Source organism: Pantherophis guttatus, chromosome 2 (assembly GCF_059756535.1).
Source record: "Pantherophis guttatus breed Tessera chromosome 2, ASM5975653v1, whole genome shotgun sequence".
Lineage (NCBI taxonomy): Eukaryota > Metazoa > Chordata > Lepidosauria > Squamata > Colubridae > Pantherophis > Pantherophis guttatus.
The window spans coordinates 167,968,597-167,989,172 of NC_142064.1; the positions used below are offsets into that span (position 1 = coordinate 167,968,597).

At 40.3% G+C, this 20,576-nt stretch overlaps 1 long non-coding RNA gene across 5 annotated transcripts in view; it reads left to right on the forward strand.

Moving 5' to 3' along the window:
* The first annotated feature begins 823 nt into the window (after positions 1–823).
* The window catches only part of LOC117660332 (uncharacterized), a 65,065-nt gene continuing 45,312 nt past the window's right edge, over positions 824–20,576 (forward strand). For all 5 annotated transcript variants that reach the window (XR_015732500.1, XR_004589613.3, XR_004589612.3 and 2 more), the window contains exon 1: positions 824–934. This is a non-coding gene — a long non-coding RNA (uncharacterized LOC117660332). The remainder of the gene's footprint in view (positions 935–20,576) is intronic.

A 20,576-nucleotide genomic window follows, 5' to 3' on the forward strand; every position in this document is an offset into this window, starting at 1 on the left:
ATCTCTTTACATGGCTTCCTTTGTTGAATTTACCATCAGTCAAGGAACTCCTGGTGAGAATTCTGTGACCTGGTATGGTGTGTTTAACATTTGTAGCAAACATTACTTGATAGCTTTGTTCGTCACTTGCAGTGCCTTTTCTTGCACCAGGAAAGGGAAGTTGCTACCTGTAAAGGCATTACAGTTCTGAGGTATGCTATAGTTCAATATTAATAAAGCCCTCCAGCATTTAATAACATTGGATTACCAAACAATTCAGAGTGCAACCCATTTGCCTGATGTTAAACAAATACAAGGGCTCCTGTTCCCTTGAGAGCTGCTCCGATTAGACATGTTGTTTATAATATGCTTGTTTGCTGATTGGGAGGTCAAGCATGTTTGACATTCCCAGCACTCTCTTTGCTGGGATCTCTACTTCGTCTTGGACTCCCTCTCTCTTTCTCTCTCTTTCTTTCTTTATACTCAGAAACTGTGTCTCCATTTTTAAATCAAATGTTTACAGTTCGGAAGTTGCCTAGATAATTTTAACCATCTGCCATACCTCGAAGAAGGGAAGGCTTTAATTATTTGAGTTTTTAAAAAGTGACCTTTTCAAAAACCTCAGTTCTCTTTTTGACACTTTGGGATTTGGAAACGAGTGCTTACTTGAGACATCTGGATACAAACAAACAGCCCAAATGAAATAAACAGTGCAGTGTGTATCCTTCATGCATCACTGAAAATAATATATGATAGCTCATATCAAGCATCTTGGTATTTGACACATGCGTGGTTGGCCTGACCAACATAGAAAAGAGAGAAGCAGGACAAACCTTGTTTCTTTCCTTCCACACCTGCCCTTACAGGAAGAAGAGAAAAACTAGTCTTTAAAGAACCTGTCTACATATCATCCTGTTAATCAGGATCAGAATCCAAATATGTACATGCCTTAAAGGTAAGGAGGAAAGAATTATAATATTTTTGTAGAGTATTTGAACGTTGTACATACTCTTGAGATTCTGAGTGATTTGTATATTCTCGGGATAATCTAACCAACTAAAGGCATTAGATCCATTATTCTTCAGTTTCTACCTTCATAATTTTAATCTTTAATAGGGTACCTAGTTTTACATTGGTTTCATTCTTCTTTCTTTCTTTCTTTCTTTCTTTCTTTCTTTCTTTCTTTCTTTCTTTCTTTCTTTCTTTCTTTCTTTCTTTCTTTCTTCTTTCTTTCTTTTTCTTTCTTTCTTTCTTTCTTTCTTTCTTTCTTTCTTTCTTTCTTTCTTTCTTTCTTTCTTTCTTTCTTTCTTCTTTTTGAATAGTTTTTACTGAAAATTTTACTAACAATATTAAAAGAAAAAGCAATCCTAAACTCAGAAAGAAAGGTTAAGAAAAAAGAGAATACAGGTAGTCCTTGACTTACAACCATAACTGGGACTGGAATTTCAATCATAAGTTGTTGTGGTTGCAAACTGAGTCAGATCTGATTGTATGACAATTTTTACAGCAGTCATTAAACTGCAAATCATGTGGTTGGTAAAGGAATCCAGTTTCCCCAATGGGCATTTTTTTGCTATTTTTTTTGCCCAAAATTAGCAAAAAAGGTTGCAAATTGCAATAAAGTGACTGCAGTGTTGGGATGATGGTTATAAGGGCAAGTACAGGTTGTAAGTCACTTTTTTGACGATGATCATAACTTTAAACTACTGGATTTATTTATTTATTTATTTATATGCCGCCCTTCTCCGGAGACTCAGGGCGGCTTACAATGTGTTAAGCAATAGCCTTCATACTTTTGTATATTTTGTACAAAGTCATCTTATTGCCCCCACAATCTGGGTCCTCATTTTATCTATCTTAGAAAGGATGGAAGGCTGAGTCAATCTTGAGCCTGGTGAGATTTGAACTTGCAGTAATTGCAGGCAGCTGATGTTAATAACAGTGCTTTAATCTGCTGTGCTACCAGGGCTCCTGTTAAGCAAAGGGACATAAATTAAGGACTACCTGTAAAAAGAGAGCATTCTGACCATGACAAGGAGTTAATATTAGTATCTCTTATCTTTAGATTATATCTCAGCTTTTCAAGTTAAAAAGATATAATGAGTGACCTCCAGAGGTGGGTTTCAGCAGGTTCTGACCAGTTCTGGAGAACCGGTAGTGGAAATTTTGAGTAGTTCAGAGAACCGGTAGTAAAAATTCTGACTGGCTCCACCCCCATCTATTCTCTACCTCCCAAGTCCCAGCTGATTGGGAGGAAATGGGGATTTTTGCAGTAACCTTCCCCTGGAGTGTGGAGGGAATGGAGATTTTACAGTATCCTTCCCACGCCACACCCACCAAGCCACATCCACCATGCCATGACATGCCATGACATGCCACACCCACCAAGCCACGCCCAGAACCAGTAGTAAAAATTTTTGAAACCCACCACTTGTGACTTTCTATATGAGTTCAGTTGGAGTCATGAAGACTTGGCAGCCTATGCACTAAAATGAGGCAATGGGGCTGGAAGGTGGAGATTAAGCTCACATTTCTAATCACCTTTCCTGAGAGTAGCCTACCCCTTGTCTTCCCCTGTACCCGTGCTGGCGAACCTATGGCACGTATGCCACAGGTGGCACCCAGAGCCCTCTCTGCAGGCACGTGAACCGTTCCTCACCTCAGCTCCACCGCGTATCCATGCATGCATCCCACCAGCCGGTGGGTGGGACGCAGTCAGGGGGTCACACGTGCATGTGCATGTGCAGGGGCGGGGCACACGGGAGGGTCGCGCACACATTGCATTATGTGTGTGTGCGTGCACGTTTTCGGCACTTGGCGCCGAAAAGGTTAGCCATCACTGCCCTATACCTCTCTCTGCACATCACAATCACAATCTTTCTTTCTCTTGAGACCAGCCCCAATCCCTTATAGGCAAACAGTGAGGAAGAACATTCAACTACCAAACTCTACCAACTGAAGAAAGTTATAAACCAATTGTTGAAGCACAAAGCATGATAGCCTTGAACATTTTTAGGCAAAGTAGTCATTTCTGTGCGTGATATTCCAAATCAGACAATCACCAATTTTGCTGACACAATGACACTTTGCTTCACGGATAACTGGTTGCATTCTAAAACTAATGAAGTTTCTTGGATGAGGAACAAAATGTTTTGTTTTTCCTCAAACAAAAAAAAACAGTCTTGTTGCCTTTTGAAAAAGGTCTTTTGAGACAACTATGACTTGGATGACTAAGAATTTCCACAGACATTTAAGCATAGGAAAAGCTTCTTACGTATTGTGAATAAGTAAAAAAAAAAAAAAAAGATAATAGAAACAAACCTGGGGATTAGGAAATTGGAATAAAATAAATTTAGGAATAGGAAAAACTTAAGACTATTTTTAAGAATAAATATTTCTTTTTCTGCTCGCCTCCCTGCTTGTGTCTGTACTATCCAGAAACAAATCTGTGACAACGTATTATAACATGGTAACAATAGCCATGGAGATGTAGAATTGTAGAGGCCTTTGAAGGATTTGTCACTAAGGGACACTGGGAAAGCTTTTACAAACCATGACAGAAGAAACAAACAAAAGACATTCAATGCATAAATGTCCAAGGCAAGAACAGCAATCAGGAAGAAGTGAATAAAGATACATTAGAGCAAGAATAGACAAGGCAAGTTTTTTATAATGCAAGGGCAGGATGGAGACAGAAAAATTGTTTGGTAAAATGTAACAAAACAACATGGCTCTTCTCAGCATTGCTCATCAAATTAAAAAACCACCACCACCACCATTTACTGATTATTATTTTTTTAGCGGAAAGATTTTTTGATCAGAAGGCTCCACAAATTTACAGTTTCCTTTTCTGATTAGTTGTCCTGATAGTGCAGTAAATCAGGAAGAATCGCTAGTTCCGCATCTCTGAGATACCCCATGTACGAATTCTAACTACTTGGCTACGAAGACTAGCATAAGAATTGCCTACTGTACTTTTAGCATCCTCTGTGAAAATGCCCTGTTTGTGAACTGACTGTGTTCGGTGACAGATTGCCTTTAGAAGATTTATATTTATTTGTGGATCCTGTTTTAGAGGGGGTTGTGTTTACTGTGTATCTATTTGAGAAATGTGGTGGCTCCAAGCACCCTCTCCTGTTAATCTCTACCATTGTTTATTTTATGGCGGAGACTACTTTGCATTGTCAGGACATCATCCCTGACAATGTTTTCCTTGGCAGCTTTTCTGGGTATCAGACTTGGCCTCTCCAGATTTCTCATCATTATCTGTTGAAGAACGCTAAGCAAACTTAGGCAATGTTTGCTAATGACTTGTGGCAAGTCGGGGAGGCTTAATGAAGGAAACCTCCAAGAAGCTTATTACTGGCAAGAGACATTTGTGGAGCCATGAAAATTTCACCATCCCACTCCAGAAATAGATATTTGAGTTTAGGAGTAGTCAGGCTTCAGGCTTATTGAATCTATTGGGGTCCCAAAGCAGTGGTGAAATGTAAAATTTGTTACTACCGGTTCTGTGGGCGTGGCTTGGTGGTGGGGGTAATATGACTGAGTGGGTGTGGCCAACTTTTTTTTTTTTTTACTTTTAAAACCATTTTTTCTACAACCTCTTCAGCTGAAGAGGTTGTAGAAAAAATGCTTTTAAAAGCCTCTGACGATCCCAGCTGAGTTGCCTGATTGGCAGAGGCTTTTTTTCCTTTTAAAAACATTTTTTCTATAACCTCTTCGGCCGAAGAGGTTGTAGAAAAAATGCTTTGAAAAGCCTCTGATGATCCCAGTTGAGCCATGCAATCATCAGAGGCTTTTTTTTTTTACTTTTAAAAGCATTTTTTTCGACCAAAGAGGTTGTAGAAAAAATGCTTTAAAAAAAAAAAACCCTCTGGATGATTGCATGGCTCAGCTGGGCAATTGGGGGGGGGCAGGGATTTTTGCTACCGGTTCTCCGAACCACCCGCCTCCATCGCTACCAGATCGGGCGATCCGGTCCAAACCGGGAGTATTTCACCCCTGTCCCAAAGGTATTTTTTCAAAAGGAAAAAGTGGAGGAGTGAAAGAGAAGCAAAATGTCTTCAAGGAAAAACAAAGTCCATTTGCTTTTTGAAAATGCAACATTGGGACAACCATGACCCAGATGACTGAGAATCTCCATAGAGATCTTCCAGGGCTGTGATGGCGAACGTATGGCACATGTGCCACAGGTGGCACACAGCACCCTCTCTGTGGGCACGCGAGCCATCACCCCAGGTCAGCTCCACCGCACATGCATGTGCACCTCCTGCCAGCCAGCTGGTCGTCATGTCTCTGCCATGCATGCAGGGGGTGGGGTGTGTGCGGGGAGGGGGTGCATGCACATGCATGGGGGGGAGTTTCAGTCATGGGTGCGCATTCCCATACGCATTTGCACACTTTGGGCACTCAGTCCTGAAAAGGTTAGCCATCACCAATATGAGCCGAGGTGGCACAGTGGTTAAAGTGTAGCACTGCAGGCTACTTCAGCTGACTGCTAGCTGCACTTCAGCAGATCGAATCTCACTGGCTCAAGATTGACTCAGCCTTCCATCCTTCCGAGGTGAGTAAAATGAGAACCCAGATTGTTGGGGGCAATATGCTGACTCTGTAAACCGCTTAGAGAGGGCTGTAAAAGCATTATGAAGCGGTATATAAGTCTAAGTGCTATTGCTATTGCTATCACTGTACTAGGGTGTTTATTGAATCTCAGAGCTCCTACAACCAGAACCTCAAGTACGATTTAAACTGAGGAACAAACTCACTATAAGATGTTGACCTGTATCATAATCAAGAATACAATTCCTTCTCTCCATCTCTCCTCACCCCAAGCCATTTTTTTTCAGAGTATAATAAATGGGGGGGGGGGGAAGGGAAAGGTTTATCTGGAGTTTGCAACAACCACCAACAGCGGCATGTTGCTTTTTAAAAAGATAGGCAAGGCAGAAACAAAACCCTAAAATGCAGTGTAAGAATACAAATTAAAAGCGATTGATGGTCTGCCACTTTCATTATTCTTTCAGCCAATTTGAATGGAATCAGAGAAAGTAAAATTTAGGGGAGGGGAAAATGCATTTTTTCCAAGTGCCTCCTGCTTTGCCATTTGACCTGTGCTTGTATTCAACTCTGATATATTACTGGATTAACTGCATAGCGGTACAAAGTGGAACGCTGCTCATGTTGCTCTAAATGTCTGAACTAAGTCGAGTAAGTAATCTAATATGTGTATGCTCTGTGGCTGCTCTTCATTTTCTTCCACAACTTCAATCTGTTGATTGGGTTTAATCCAGCAGCTGAAACCTGACTTGCTTTACTTCCAGACAAGTGAATGTTGCTTAACCTGTCAGGCACTTTGAGAAAATGCTGAAACCAAAGTAGAGCAGAGTGCAATTCAGAAATATTCATCATTCAATTAACCATGGAAAGACTCATACCTTTTTGCAGCTTTCAGAGGATCCAGCATAGCTGCAAGGCTGCATTGGGTATCCTCTCTAAACTGATCTTGGAGGAATGAATGGGGGAAAAAGTCCACAAAGATAGCAGGAGTCTGAATAGCTGTTGGTAGGAATAAAAAATTGAGTTTGCCTCTGACCCTGTCACAATTTTTTTTCATTATCAAAAATATCAGTGCAGGAGGAAAGAAAAGGGAAGGGGAGAGGAAGGAAGGGGAGGGGAAGGAAAGGAAAGGAAGGAGAGGGGAGGGGAGGGGAGGGGAGGGGCGGGAAGGGAAGGGAAGGGAAGGGAAGAGGAGGGAAGAGGAGGGAAGGGAAGGAGTATTGGATATGCTTGTAATCTATCCTAAATTTAATCAATTGTTGGTGCAATAGAAGGAAATGCCAATATAATATTATTCTTCCATCCTGGAGCATTTCTGGCCAATATCTCACAACACTGATTCAACTACTCTATGTAATAAAATTAATATTTTAATGTAATGATGTACTGGGATTAGAAATACTATGAGTATGGCTATTAGATATCCATAACTATGCATATATGTAAGTTTGTCCTTCAAGTATCTATATACCATTTTACGTCTGTAGCTGCCTGGATGACATTTTATCGGTGCTATTTCAAACAATTCCAGTGGAACATCTCACTGAGAAGGAATTATGCTTCCTTTGCATTCTTTATCTAAATAAATGAAAGCTTCTAAGGCAGAGTCAAAGAAGAACTGGAACATTTTTAACCTTTGTAAGCATTGTACAAGATAAGGTGGCACCATCACAGGCTGTCTAAATTTCATGAGTAGTGCTGATGTATCATATTTGAATGCATATCCATGTAATGTAATGTAATGTAATGTAATGTAATGTAATGTAATGTAATGTAATGTAATGTAATGTAATGTAATGTAATGTTGATTTGAAATGTAATAGAACTATCACACAATCAGTGAATTTTGCTGAAGCTTTCTCATATTCCAGTGAGAAGCATTCAACAACAGGATCATTTTGAAGCAGTACCATTCCAAATTCCATCATCTTGAACACAGTATGTCCTAATGGCAACATGGCATTCAATAATAATGTCACACAATATCTCAGTGATAGCCAATGAGGAAGGGCAGGGATAGGAGATGCTTGATCCCCATTACCTATTCTAAAGGCATCTTGCTATGAGCCTTCAAAACCTGGAGAAGGAATAGTAGATGAGTTGTAGCAATGTGGTTTGCTAGCCAGAGCAGCAAAGGAAACATCTCTGTGCGTGCAGAAGAAGCATACGGTGGGTTTCTCTACCACATAGCTAAGTGGATAATAAGCCCCATCAGATCCTCTTGCTATAGTTAAGGATTCCCCTCTTGTACTGCACCATGGGAAAGAACAAGTCAATGGGGACCTACAATGTCACCAAGAAAGTTGGGTTGTCCTTAAATGATTTATTGGAAAGCATTCCAGGCATCACTCATGATTTATTACTATTACATGAAGGAGTTCATGCACAAGTGATTCCAGTAAATCCTTTGCAAAGAAGCACTTTTCTCCCATCTAATTTTCTATGTTAATAATGCCAAGAACTAAGTGTGTTAAATATACACTAAATATTGATAGAAGAGGCTGCAGTTTGTTTACAGATTTTACCCCACACAGGCTAAGGTGTGGTTGTTTGCAAATGGGGAGATCAGAAGTTCTGGTGTTTGGGAATTGAAACAAAACTCTCCTGTGAGATTTCATATGAATAAGAACAGCTCATTTATATCTGTGTGTGACCTCCCAGGAAGTGTAATTTGATTAATAGTGTGAGCCAAGGGTACACTTCAGCCAACTATACCCGTTTCAGTGATTCTTCAGGGACTTGGCCATTTGTACTGCATTTGAAACCTTCCATCCGTGATCCCAAAGGTGAGATTTATGTCAGAAACTCTCAGCGACATATTCCAGGAAAAGGATCTGCAACCTGTTGCCCTCCTGATGATTCAGATTACAATTTACGGAATCCCAGCTAGCAAGGCCAATGAATAGAGTGTGTGGGATTTGTAATCCAAAACTTCTGGGGGGCTACAAGTTGCCTACTTCAACCTCAGGGGAAACTCTCTGTATTGAAGTCAGGTACTTTAAATGAAACCATTCACTATAATGCATTTTTTTTAAAAAAAATCCCTACACCTTTTTCTTTTGTGAGTTTAAATCTTGTTGTAGTTCCTGCCAGCTAGCAGTTCCAAAATATGCTTAATAGGGCTAATTGAAACTGGCATACTATGCAAACTTACTCTGAAGTAAGACTCACTATATGTAATGGGCCTTGTTTCTAAATAAATGCACATACGGTAGTATTTTTCTGTATATTAATAATGCATGCTTGGAGTATGAGTTCTGTACTCCAGTTTCACTATACAAACTCTTGATACAAGCTCTTGATGTTCATTTCATTTGCAGTAATACAGCTAAATCATCGAGGCTCTAGCGAGCTAAGTATATGTTTTGTGCGGGATACATATAATCGTTCACATTTTCTGTAATTACAGAAAATTCCAATTTTTATGATATTTGAGGAGCCAGAGAATTTTGTATCAGATCACATGAGATCATGCTAATACCAGTGGTCCCAATTCTGTCTGGTTCTATAGAACCAATAATAAAACCGGCGGGAGGCTCCGCCCACCTGCCACGATGTCATCATGGCTCATCTGTACATGCGCAGAAGCTTTTGCACATGCGCAGAAGCGCACACGCACTCCTGCTGTAAACAGTAAAGATAAGTCCTGGCTAATACCCTATCATTTGAAATGAACATTAACATTAGATACAATCCAGAAAATTCATCACAGGCTGTAGCAGAGGTGGGTTCTACTTACCTTTACTATCAGTTCGCAGTGGGAGAGTGTGCGGTTCTGCACATGTGCAGAAGCTTCTGTGCATGCGCAGATGAGCCATGATGACATCATGGCAGACGGGCGGAGCCTCCCGTTGGTTTTACTACTGGTTCTATAGAACCGGACTGAACTGGAAGCAACCCACCACTGGGCTGTAGGTAGATAGAAGCTAAGAATCAACAGCAGTGTTGGTAGCAAATCTAAGGTTTGATTTTGAATTTGGATGCAAAAAAGACACTAAACATACCAAACCCACAGAGTTGATTATTATTTGGGCCAAATCTCAACTCACATAGGAAGCTTATTATATCCTTCCTTTCCTGTTGGGCCCAAGAGCAGCATTTGGTGGAAGGGTTGAGTCTGGCCATAATCTGAAACACAGTGTCCCAGAAGACTTTCAAAAGAGCAGTGTCTGGTTTTAAAACCGTTTTGAACAAACAAATGAGGGAAAAAGACGTTCCAGTAGGCATCAACCATCAATTTAGCAACAGACTTAATGACGGGGAATGATTTTGCCCAGTATCATTAATTTTTCAAATTAGTATTCATGCAATGTGGTGTAATATGCTATAACAGCATTTTTCATTTAAATGGCATTGTATAATACACATGAGCATGGGGGACTGTGTGTCTGCTTTAATGTTAATTGAAATATAAATCAATGAAATAATATGTCCTGCTGTAATAGCAAATCATTGCTAAGCTGTGAATGATTCACCTCTCTCACGTGTCATCCTCTGCTTCATCCTTCTAGAAAGACTCAAAGCCAGGTTTCATTTGCAATATACAACAGTAACTTTCCAACATTATCTTCTGCTGGTATAGAAGTGACTCTATTTTAGCCCCCAACCCAAGATTTAAATAGTCTCATCTGAGTATCCTAATTTCTCCTCCTAAACTGCCATAGAGCCATGGTGGGAAAATGTTGCCATGTTCTCCCTCCTGTTTTAGGGAGGTGCCATCATGTGCTGAGTTCTGACTTGATAATCATTTGTAAATTCTTGTGCTTCAGCAACATTGACACAAAGAAGAGGCCTATTTATTAGGAGGATGGGTGGAATATGCATCAGCTATGCAGCATCTCAAAGCATTCAGCAAGCTATTCGTATTATGCTGACAAGACACCATATTGTCAGTGAGAGGATTCACTATAAACCAGGGGTGGGTTCTAAAATTTTTTACCACCGGTTCGGTGGGCATGGCTTATTTTGTGGGCATGGTTTGATGGTCATGTGACAATTCTTTAGGATTTAGCAGAGGTACTGGTCTACCAGGCTTTTAACTGCTTGCAGAGCTGTACTGTCTACCCATTTGTTTTTGGAGCGCTGCGGTCTACCCATTTGTTTTTGGAGGCACCGGTCTACTCATTTGTTTTTGGAGGCACCGGTCTACCCATTTGTTTTTGGAGGCACCGGTCTACCCATTTGTTTTTCGAGCACACTGGTCTCCCACCACACTGCCTTTTAACACTGATCAGCTGTAGGGCGGCCCTTTGAAGCCCTGTGGCAAGAGTTTAAACAAGTTTTTTCCTTCTAGCTGATCAGCTGAGACTCGGGAGGCAGCAAATAGATTGGGGACAGGGACAAATAAAAGGTAAGAATAACGCCGGGGCGGGGGAAGCGGGGGGCCCAGGTCCCAAACAAAGAGAACTGGTTCGATGACGTCATATCATCACCGCTACCGGCTTGGCTGAACAGGGCCGAACCGGGAGGAACTCACCACTGCTATCAATCAATCAGAATAGAGCTGGAAAGGACCTTGGAAGTCTTCTAGTCCAATCCCCTGTTCAATCAGGGGACCCTGTATCATTTCAGACAAGTGACTGTCCAGTCTTTTCTTGGATACCTCCAGTGATGAAGCACCCACGACCTCTGACTGCAAGCTGTCATCAAGCAGTACAACTGAAAGGATAGGCTTCTGAAATAGCAGGACATCTGCATCTGTGGCCATAACACTATTCTTTATTCCTTACAAAAATAACAGAGCACTCTGGCAAAGACTGAAAACTGACTGGAGAAATATATCATAACAATAGCTGGATGATGGCGGTCTGTGGATGTTGTTCCACAAACAGTAAACGAGATAGGTTTGGCCAATTCCACACTCAAACATTTAGTCATGAAATATCCTATGATTTTTTTGATTTAGAAAATGGAAGTTGAAAAATAATTTATTATGGGTGTTGGAAAACATTCATTCATACCAATAGGCCTAATTTGCACTTTTGGGGCTGATCCTCAACTTACGACCATTCATTTAGTGATTGTTTGAACTTACTGAAAAAAGTGACTTATTGCAGGATTCACATGGTCACACCTGGGCACTTGGCAACCAGCATGTATTTATGATGATTGCAGCATTCTGGGGTCATGTGATCATCATTTGCAACTTTCCTAGCCGACTTCCAACAAACAAAGTTAATGGGAGAAGCTGGATTCACTTAATGACTGCATGATTCATTTAATGACTGCAGTGGTTCACTTAGCAATTGTGGCAAAAAGGGTCATAACATTGCACGCCACTCAACTGAAATTTTGGTCGAATTACAAATCATAGGTTGAGAACTATCTGTATATGAATCGGACTTTAACTGTCCGATACATGTTGCATTTCTCTGACTATTGAAGTTTAGTTCCCAGCATTTATTTATTTATTCAATTTTTGTGGCTGCCCTCATATTCACGACTGTAGATGGCTAACAACAGTTTAAACAGTCATAAAAACATATAACAGTGAGAAACTAACATCCAACACACATATAATCAACAGCCTATTTAAAAATAAAACCACCAAGAAAAAAAATCAACGTTGACATTGAAAGGGCAACATAGACCCCAAATTTAGTCACAAAGCCATATTTTAAGGGTTTATGGAATGCCAGCAAGGTTTTTAAAAATGCAACAACAAAATATACAACTTTTTAAGACAATGTAGCCTTTAATTCTGTACAGTTCTTTCAAAAAAGTATGCTTGAAAAACCATATAGCAGTGACATTCTGAGTTGATTTAAATTACAGACTAATGTGAAAATGGAATAGATTTATGTGTAAAACATGTGAATTAGATTGGAAAGACAATCTGTCCATTTTTAGAACTGATTGTTTATCCTGCTATCTATCCACAATTCCAGAAAAGGAGCCTTGACAGTCCTGTACTGAATGACAAAATCAGCCATGTTAAAACTTTGTGGCATTTGCCTTTTCACTCCATCACATTTTTATTTTATTTTAGGTCATTATTGTATTTTCTAACAACAGTTGTAGTTTCATCTTTGGCAGAAATTCCTCCCTAACTATCCTCCTTTTTGAAAGGGAAGCCATTAGAAGGAAGTTGCTCTGATTTCACATCAGCCTGAAGCTTGGCAACGAGCCGTCCATCTGTAGAATCCATCTCCTCTTCCAGTCCTCTGAGCATTAGCAGAGTGTGTGCAATTTTGACACCGGAGAATTTTCCTCACAGATGCAAAATCCTTACCTTACTTTTTATTGTTGAAAGAGCAATGGAACATCATTAAACCCAGTGTGGAGTCAAACACTACAATAATTCAGGGCTGCAGGTACAAGCAAGTGGATGCCAAACAGTTCAAAGCTAAGCTTTTTTCTGTCCTTTTCAGATTTGGTGCTTTGCTCAGTTCTTGTTTTCTGACTCCATCTTTTCTCATTTGTTATGTTAGTAAGTAAGATGATGAATAAGCTAAATTCTGAAGTAGCCCTCAGGTCTCCAAGATCTCACATTCCCCTCTCTTCTTTTCCTGTTTTGCAGCAAAAAAAATAAAAAAATCAGAAAACCAGAAAAGACTATAGAGATCCCTTTTTAATTGCTAAAGTGTAGCTCCTTAGAGATATACTTAACCACTTCAGGGACGTGGTGGCTCAGTGGCTAAGACACTGAGCTTGTTGATCGAAAGGTCGGCAGTTCAGCAGTTCAAATCCCTAGTGCCGTGTAATGGGGTGAGCTCCCGTTATTTGTCCCAGCTTCTGCCAACCTAGCAGTTCAAAAGCACATAAAAAATGCAAGTAGAAAAATAGGGACCACTTTTGGTGGGAAGGTAACAGTGTTCCGTGCACCTTTGGCGTTTAGTCATGCCGGCCACATGACCATGGAGACATCTTCAGATAGCACTGGCTCTTCGGCTTTGAAACAGAGATGAGCACCGCCCCCTAGAGTCGGGAACGACTAGCACATATGTGCAAGGGGAACCTTTACCTTTAACTCCTTCAATAATTCCCATTTTTGAAATATGCTGCTAATTCTGAATTTAAAGGAAAAAGAAGTCAGCAAGCCTTTTTGCTACCAATCTGGATAGGACAACTGCTTTTAGATCTTTCTCTTTCAATGGTGGCCATAACTTCATAATGCCAAATTGGATGAAGAATGTGCAAGTACTTCCCCATCACCCTTATTTGTAACTTTCTGCCCACTTCTTTTCAGTCGTGACTATCTGATATTAAGTGTTTACAATGGCGTTTTTAAATCTTTACAAGTCATAAATTTATACAAATTCTGGGAGCACCCTGTTTGCATTCATTCCTTTTGGGTCAGCCAAATGGATTTCCATCCATTTTCTGGTCTTGGAATGGTAAACTTGAAATGACCTACACATAAAAAAAAAAAAAAATCCAGTCCCTGAGGCCTGGAATTTGCAGACGTTTCTTTCAAATCTTTTCTACAATACAAGAGGAATAGGCTTAAGGGAAGTGGAAGGTATGCAGCAATTTTTAAAATTTCTCCTTTGCCTCTCCTTTCTCCCTCCCCCCTCCCCCCAAGAAATTTCATTAGGGAAAAACTGGCATGCTTCTGAAATCAAAGGCTTTTCCTTGCCTCACCTCCCCTTCCCATTTTCACAACGTTGCCATCTCATCCTCCCATTCTTGCATACTTGTTGTTGCCCGCCAGTGGCCTGCGCGGCTTGTGGCTGAACCCAACGAGGAGGAGGCTGGTGTGGTGTCGTTGAAAGCCTGCATTTTGAAAGGGGTCTGTTTGTAATAAAAGGAGTTTTTGGAGCTTGGTGTGTGTCACACTCCTTGGGATCCGGAGCTGGGGCAGAACAATACTAGAGCTCTTGCTCATTTCAAAACCTGCTTTACTCCTATTAGGAATAGTTTTTCCTCATCTAGAAGAGTGTAATATACAGTATTACAAAGAAACACTGAGAAGGAAAAGAATACTTTCATATGATGGCTGCTATTCTAACATCTGGAAAATTATTTTATTTTTAGAAGGAAGAAAGGCATGCATAGAATATGCATGCGTGGCTTCCTTGTTTAACAGGAAAAAACGCGGGGGGGGGAAATAAATGGTGTCTTCAAGCCTTTGTGCTTCATTCTTTTTACAACCTGCAGCATCCATACTTTGCTAGTTCTGCTGGAGATAGATAGTAGGCATCTTGGAAATGAAACTGCCAGTATTTCATTCAACATAAGGGCTGAATGGAATGGAATGACTCCAATGTCGTAAATCATTGACAGATGGCACTACTAGAAGTTCTGCTAGAAGTTCTGATCCATTCTTCAGCACCTGTTTCTTCATTTCAATTGTCAGGCAATTGCTGTGAGAATAGATTGTGTTGCTATTGTTCATGAAATAAAAGTCTGCAGTGAGTACTTTTCAGTGTTTTCAGCAAAGCACCATGGTTAAATTTTTGAGTGCCAGAAATTCACCACTGAATGCAGGATGTTTATGGTGATGACTGTATCAGTGGTGGGTTTCTACTGGTTCACCCTGGTTCAGGCAAGCCGGTAGCAGCAATGGTGAGCTGAGAGCAAACCGGTTCGCTCTGACGATCTACTGGGCTCTCCCGCCCACCCTTGCGCTATACATACCTATATTCGTAGGTAAAGCATGTGCGTGAAGCGAACTGTTTGTTACATTGGTTGAAACCCACCACTGGATTGTATTGATGTGAGTACTGTGCATCTCTGGGCCAAATAAATAAACAAATAAATAAAAAATCTAAAGATGCTGAACAAGTAAGAGCTGATTTGTGTAATCAGGAATGAAACCTGTGACTGCAACCAATACATTTTACATGAGATGGACTGAATAATGAGGATTAGAGGATCATGAATAGGGAAAATGATAACAAGCTTGGTAGTCTGTGCCACATTACTGATGTTTTTCAGGGTTGGAAACCTTGTGCAAGACAGGTTCCTTTATGCTGACTGGGGAGATGAAAGCTTCAAGGGTTGAAATGCTATGAGAAGGAAAGTGAGAAATTTCTTCACAGTATTGTTAAGCTTACAAAATATGGCCTCAACATTATGATCCAGAAATGAAGCATCAGCCCATGGAATAGCATAACAAAGTTTTACTTATAGAGGAAAAAAAAAATCAAAGCCCAGCCTTCAACAGGAAAATTCATAGTAACATTTTTTGGGGGATGCACATAGTATATATATATATATATATATATATATATTTACTATATATGGATTTCCTTGAACCCAGCATCACTACCAACTCTAAATGGCAACACTTAAAATTTTGAAACCATGATTAGACAGAGTTCAAAACTACAAGAAGGGAATTTTGCAGCAACATGACAATGCTAAACCTCGCATCCCACAGGCCACCCAAGTGGTAATTGTGAAGTTATCCCATTCGCCATAGAGTCCAAACTAAGCCATGCTTTCCCCCAAATTAAAGGAATATCTTTGTGAGCATCTGTTTGGCTCAAATAAAGAGATGAGAAAGACTCTGAAGAAAGATCTGACTGAAGAAACAAAGTATGAAGTTCTTTTCTGACAGCTTTATGAATCTCATCAATTGTTGGCAGAATTGTGCAGTAAAAGGTGGTGATTATGTGGTGAGGTAAATAGTACTAGAAACAAAAGATCTCATTTCAAGATTTACTTTCCTGGGTCATTTATTAAAATATCCCTATATTAATAAAAAACTATAGAAATGGAGGCATTACTTTTTATTGGACCCCCAAAGGTAAAGGGTTTCCTGAAAATTCTGGTCAGTACATTTGAAAAAAAGATATAATAGTGTTAAAAAGGGTTCAGTTGAAAGCAACCAAAATGATTAGAAGGTTCAATCTACTTTCCTGTGAGAAAAGACTAGAACATTAGGAACCGTTTAGTGAGTGGGGGAGAACATGAGGGGCATAAAACCATGCATGGAGAAAACACTAGGATCAGGGATCATCCAAGGTAGTTGGTTTGGATGGATTTAGGACAGACAAATAAAGTACTTTTTCACACCGTGCATACTTAACATGTGGAATTTACAGATACAATGATGGATGACCAACATGGATGGCTTTAAAAGTAAGTTAGATAAATTCAGAGGAAAGATCTATCAAGGGCTATCAGTTTTGAGACAGTGTTACTTCCTTGGATGGGGGACAGCATGCCTCCAAATATTGTTTGCATAGCAAAATGGCAGGAGAACAGTAGTAACTATGTGAGCAGAAGCAACTATGCCTTGTTGACATAGTTGCTACTGCTCCCCTGCCATTATGCTATGCAAACAATATTTGGAGGCATGCTGTAACAATGCCTCAAAACTGATAGCCCTCGATAGAGCATTCCTCTGTTGGTTGGTGAGCATCACAGAGGCATTTAGTTGGACGCTATGAGAAACAAAATGTTTTGGGTCCACCAAACATTACTAAGATTTTAAGCAACTGTGTGCACTAGGAATTTTTGAATCGGGATATATATTAACATAAATTAACTTTTTTAAAAAAGTTACTAGCACAGAACTGGTTACAGTATTCATTGGTCAATGATAACTGAGTGTACAGGGAAATGTTGGAATCTTTCCACTCAGCTTTAATGGATGATTATCTACTGGCAATGCTAGAAGGTCAAAGGAGATCCTTATTTTAGCCTTGAAGTCCTGATCAGCTCCATATTTGATACTATTATTGGATGATTATTTGGCAGGGGATCAGGAGTTTGAGTTGAGTTGACATCTGAATTGAGTTGAGTTGACTTTATGTTGACATAAAGTTAACATTAAAGAATGAACCAAAAGCCTTAAAAAGAAAACCAAGAGTTAGGTTTATTAAGCAATCAGGATCAAAGATGATTCAGGAGCAGGAATTCATCAATAATTAGAAATATAAATAGAGATTAACCCAAGAATAAACTACTACAAGTGACTCACCTTGCTGTTGAAACATGAAACCAGTGAGAAAGGAACCTCCTTTACTATATATTAATGACAAGTGATGTAATTAGTGGGAATGGATAGATTTTTTTTTCCAAAGAGCCATCAGTGCAGTTTATTGGCTGGCAACACATATTTACTAACACAATTATTGATTGTGTTAGTAATACATGCTTTAACAGTGGTTTTTTCTCAACAATTGCTGAACAAATTGACTCAGACTGTTTGTGAAATATGGGATGATTTTAAGGTACTTAATGAAGACCTTTCATCCCTTAAAAATTCCAGCCTTTGAAAAACACCAGGACTAATTGGTATCCAGGCCACACCCAGTTTTGAATTGTGGTGACCCTCCCTTGACATCTTGGCAAAATCTGATGTAGTCTTCAAACCACTGAAAGTTGGCACCCCTGCTGTAGATTATAGGATACTATAATATAAAGCAGTCCTTCTAGATCTAATGCCTTCCAGACATGATGGACGGTGTCTTCTGCAATGCTGGCAAGGAATTATAAGAGCTGAATTCCATTACATCTGGAAAGCACCAGGATGGGGCAAGACTGATTAAAAGTAATTATTTTAGAAACCCAGCTCTTTCAAAACTCTTCCTTGCTGAGCCTTCACAGGGGATAAGAGGCTGATTTGAGAGTCTCCTCTACAAGTCTAAACTCCGCATGGATTTGGCAGAGCAGCTGCGACCAAAACTAGCTGATCAGAATTAACACAGCAAGTTATTGCTGAGTTTGGCTCTTAATTCTAATCATATACACACAATGGTAGAAGTTCAATTTTATACATCAAGTGGAACATATTATTTAATAGGCTCATTAATCCTGCTAAACTCAGGAAAAACAATGTATGGTTTAAACCCTGTCAGAGAGAGCCTGTGTGATTATGCGAGTGGTTAAGTGTTAGTTTGTGCAGACCAGTGCTCAATCCCATACTTAGCCATGAAGCTCACTAGGCAAGCTATACCATTCAGCCAGAGGTGGGTTTCAGCAGGTTCTGACCAGTTTGGTAGAGGAAAGTTTGAGTAGTTTGGAGAACCAGTAAATACCACCTCTGACTGGCCCCGCCCCCATCTATTCTCTGTCTCCTGGGTCCCAGCTGATTGGAAGGGAATGGGGATTTTGCAGTAACCTTCCCCTGGATTGGGGAGGGAATGGAGATTTTACAGTATCCTCCCCTTGCCATGCCCACCAAGCCACGCCCACCAAGCCATGCCACACCCACTATACCACACCCACAGAACCGGTAGTAAAACATTTTGAAACCCACCACTGCATTCAACCTTATCCTGTTCAAAGGACTGTAAGGATAAAAGAAAATGGGGCAATAAAGCTATTTGCCCTGCATGCCTTGAAAGAAAGTCAGGCTAGAAAATGGACTACATCAACACAGAAAACCACTATACTGGGCTGACAGATCTTGAATCTCATATAATTATTTACTGAATAGCAGTCTATCTTACAACTGTGTAATAATATCAGACACAGCTATGCTATATGCCCGTGCTGGCGAACCTATGGCACACCTGCTAGAGGTGGCACACAGAGCCCTCTCTGATGGCATGCGAGCCGTTGCCCCAGTTCAGGTCTGCTGCATATGCGCGCACCTCTCCTGCTGGCCAATTGGTCTTTGGGTCTCTGCCGCACATGCAAGGTGCATATGGGGGGCCTTGCGCACATGTGTGAGGGTGGGGGGCTATGCACTGGGGGCGGGTTGCATGCAGGGGGCCGTATGCCCATTGCATTTTGGGGGTTTGGGCGAGCATGCGCTTTGGGCATTCGGTCCGGAAAAGATTAACTATCACTGCTATATGCTGTACAGCTCAAAGATTAATTGTGGATCCAAAGAAATAAGCAATACTGAGCACCAGAATATTTATCTGTATCCTTTACTGATCCAGATCTGTGTATTTCTGTGGTGTGTTATCAGTAACTATGATCGCAAGGAAGGAGATGCATGATTCTGCCTCCTGTCCGAGGATTTAGTTTATGAAAAGTGAGCATCTGTAAACTCTAGTCTGGCTCTTAAAGCTCTACTCCATGTGGGTTGGATTTCTGTGCTAGATGGCTGCATTTCACAGACATCTGGATTCAATAATCTGGTTGATACAGGCCATAAAATTAGAAACTGAACACTCCAGAAGGTAGAGGTCAGCCAGTGAATCATTGTGATCTAATGTGCTGGGCAGCAGCTCTTTGTGGTCGAGTAACAGGCTGTGTGAGGAACGGAAGGGCGGGACGATGGAAAGGGATCAACCCGCACTGCTGAGCAAGGCAAGAACTAGTTTGTTTTTCACTGTCTTGACCTTGGAAAGTAGAAATTGGGACCCACATTCTATAGCACATCTGCAGCCTTTCTTATTTCGAGCTGGCAAGTAGCTTTACGAAGGAAGTAAGACTTCACAGCAATTTAACTTGGCATATACTCTTATCCTAACATTTTTGTGGGCGCAGAAGTGCATACTTCTCCATCCAGCTTTCTTTCCTCAGGCTTAGGTTTTAAAATTTTGTTGAGCTCTTTCTTCTTGTTGACCCTTGCATTCTTACTGAGCGTTCTTCAAACCCACTATCCTGTTACAGTTGAAGTTTTATTTTATTTATTTGTTAGAATTATGTGATCTCCGTCCTTTTTTTCCAGGAACTCTGGGTAATATACATCTGGATCTCTCCTACCATTTTTACTGCCAACAATTCCCTGAGATAGCTTGGGCTGAGAGTGAATGACTCAAAATATTCTTAGTGGGCTTTCATGAGTGACGTGACTTGGAGTCTCTCTAATCCTGATCTAATTCTTCAGCCAAGACTGTCTGGCAGATTTCTTCCCCAAAGCCTTTGTAACTTGGTTTAATATATTAATAAACAAACTCATCTATTCCTAAATGTAGCAAAATCTTTTGAGTTTGTAAGCCTTACAGACATCTAGATTTTGCTCACCAGTGATCTCATAGGTTATTTAAAAAGAATTATGAAACTTAGATCTTTTGTCTTCAACTCAAAGGCAACTTTTAGCTCAAAGGGCTTTTCTATTTAAATTTTTCATCCTATACATTTCTTATCATTAAGTAAATATTGATAAAACTTAATAATAAACGGTTTTGCCTGTATTAAAGACATTTTGATAAAAAAGGAGAAATAGGATGGTAAATTGTTTAGTT